Here is a 2,500-nt window from a genome sequence, read left to right as displayed (position 1 = left end):
CTGGGACTTCATGTGTGTCCCGGTTTTAAGAGTTTTCGGCAAGATAAGGAGCCTTTTTGATTGACTGATTTTTGAAGGATGAGATATCTGGCCAAAATTTTAAATACTTGTTTTTTTTTATGTTATTTTTTTGAACGACAGCATGAGCCCACCTCACAAAGCCGAATCATTTGGTTATCACTCTCCATCCATCTTTCTCTTCACAGGTAAGTCTAACGTATAAGCTACTGAAAAAAAATAACACCCGGAAAGATTAAACAATAACAATGAACACCCCCACTCCCCCCACACACTCTCCATTAAAAAAAAAAAAGAAAAAAAAGAAGAAGAAGAAGAAGAAGAAGAAGAAGAAGAAGAAGAAGAAGAAGAAGAAGAAGAAGAAGAAGAAGAAGAAGAAGAAGAAGAAGAAGAAGAAGAAGAAGAAGAAGAGGAGGAGGAGAAGAAGAAGAAGAAGAAGAAGAAGAAGAAGAAGAAGAAGAAGAAGAAGAAGAAGAAGAAGAAGAAGAAGAAGAAGAAGAAGAAGAAGAAGAAGAAGAAGAAGAAGAAGAAGAAGAAGAAGAAGAAGAAGAAGAAGAAGAAGAAAGAAATGAACAAAAAGGAAGAGGCAGAAAAGTCGAGCAAGAATTGAGGGCAACTGGTGTCTTTTTGTGTAGATCTTGACTTTAACTGATGATAAATCACTTATCCAATGGTCTGATAGCGTAGGTAAAACGCACAATTAAGCAAAACAATAAATATAGAAATAAAAAATGACCCCCTGGACCAAATTAACACTGACATAATCTGTCTTTTCAGAGCCATGAAAGAGACACAGGGTCGGAGTTTATTTCGGTTTCTTTCTGAAACAGTAATGATGTTGTTAGTTTGCTGTTAACTCCCTCTTTACCAGTCATTTTAGGATTCTCCCCCCAAACTTCACACCCAACTAACACAAAAAATAGATTTTTTATCACTCAAACACAATAGAAGTAATTTCTTGCAATATATAATTTCCTTAGCAAAATATGCTCTACAAAACACATTTAATTTTTTATGATGTACAAAAGAAATTTAAATAAGAAAAATGTTGGTTGTATCGTAACGAATGTGACGATTTTCCTATAGTTTGGTAAGGAGAAGGTCAACCTTTGTTTAGGCGCCAGTATGAACTTAGTTTTATTAGATCCAGCTGCCCAACCACAGTACGCGGCGTTCAGAAACAAAATCCAACACATCTCACTTGGTATCGAACCAAATCGTTTTGAATATTCATATGAACCATGCATGCGCTCTTATAAGCTGATGAAGAAAGAGGAGTGGTTGCGTGAATAATTAAAACAATAATAGGCAACAAAATAATCATGAAACACACTCGCACGCACACACACACACACACACACACACACACACACACACACACAAATATGAATGTGTTATTCAATCAAGAAAAGTATCTTAAAGTTACTCACACATTATCCTCAACTCGCCGTTCCTTTTACTCAAAATTGATTCTTTTTAAAAATCATTTTTTAAAGATAAAAACTGGTACCATCACCACAAAGGACAGTGAATAACTTTAACTGTAGACAGGCAGAACGTTAAAACAATCAAAATAATATGGGTTTTATAAGTTTGAACCCCCCCCCCCTTAAAAAAAAAACAAAACAAAAAACAAAAAACTAAAAACAAAAAAACAAAAACAAAAAACAAAAACCAAAAAAGCCCTCAAACAAACAAACAAATTAAAAAATACAAATACAATTTTTTAAAAACAACAAAAACAAAAACAAAACACACAAACACACATACACACACACATAAAAACAACAAAACAAACAAACCCAGGAAACAACAACTAAGCTGATGAAAATTGTAAAAAAAACAAAACAAAACAAAAGTAACAACCGCCTAGTAGCTACCTCTACCAAACAATGAAAGAAAGGTAAGTCAAAAGTGATCTGAGTTGAGATACAGTATCTTGAAAAAAAAAAGAACAAACTCACCACGCAGTGTCAACCAATTATTTGTAAATTTTCATACACGACATCACAGAACTATCTATAATCACACAGTGAATTTTATAACAAAATATCTATGCAGATCATAATCAATTAAGAACTCATATATTACATATTATAATATATCCACGTAAAAATATCAGCTATTTACATAAAATAACTATCTTGAACACGTTATAGCGGTGAGAATAATAACACCACAACACAGATGTAGAAGCTAAGCCATTTCTCTTGACTCACTTACTCACTCTCCCGCTCACTCACTCACTCGGTGTTAGGTAGAGGCGAGAAACGACCCTACACATTTCAGCATCTGCGGTTCCACACAAGTTCCAACAGAACACGGTCTCCGCTCACCAACCTCGCTCGCTCTATGCCATGCGCACACACAGACCCACTGACACACAGATGCAATCACACACAAACACACACACACACACACACACACATGGACATATACTCAGATCTCACGCGCTGCCAAGTAGTAGCAGTTCCATTCCCTA

General features: G+C 35.2%; 1 protein-coding gene across 6 annotated transcripts in view; it reads right to left on the bottom strand.

The window, feature by feature from the left end:
• Positions 1 to 2,500, bottom strand: part of LOC144968987 (stromelysin-3-like) — a 162,929-nt gene that overhangs the window by 127,151 nt on the left and 33,278 nt on the right. The window contains exon 1 of one of the 6 annotated variants that reach the window (XM_078907913.1): positions 2,242 to 2,427. The exons of 1 other annotated variant lie outside the window; for it this stretch is intronic. The gene's annotated coding sequence lies outside the window, so the exon portion shown is untranslated. Of the gene's footprint in view, positions 1 to 1,982; positions 2,428 to 2,500 lie in introns of those variants that run through there. 4 more of the 6 variants (XM_078907912.1, XM_078907910.1, XM_078907911.1 and 1 more) reach the window with 4 other exon arrangements.

This window comes from Berghia stephanieae, chromosome 3 (genome assembly GCF_034508935.2).
Source record: "Berghia stephanieae isolate SIO BIC M18660-M18661 chromosome 3, UCSD_Bste_1.3, whole genome shotgun sequence".
NCBI lineage: Eukaryota > Metazoa > Mollusca > Gastropoda > Nudibranchia > Aeolidiidae > Berghia > Berghia stephanieae.
Note: the sequence above shows the minus strand (reverse complement) of the source record. Positions and strands in the feature narration are given on the sequence as shown.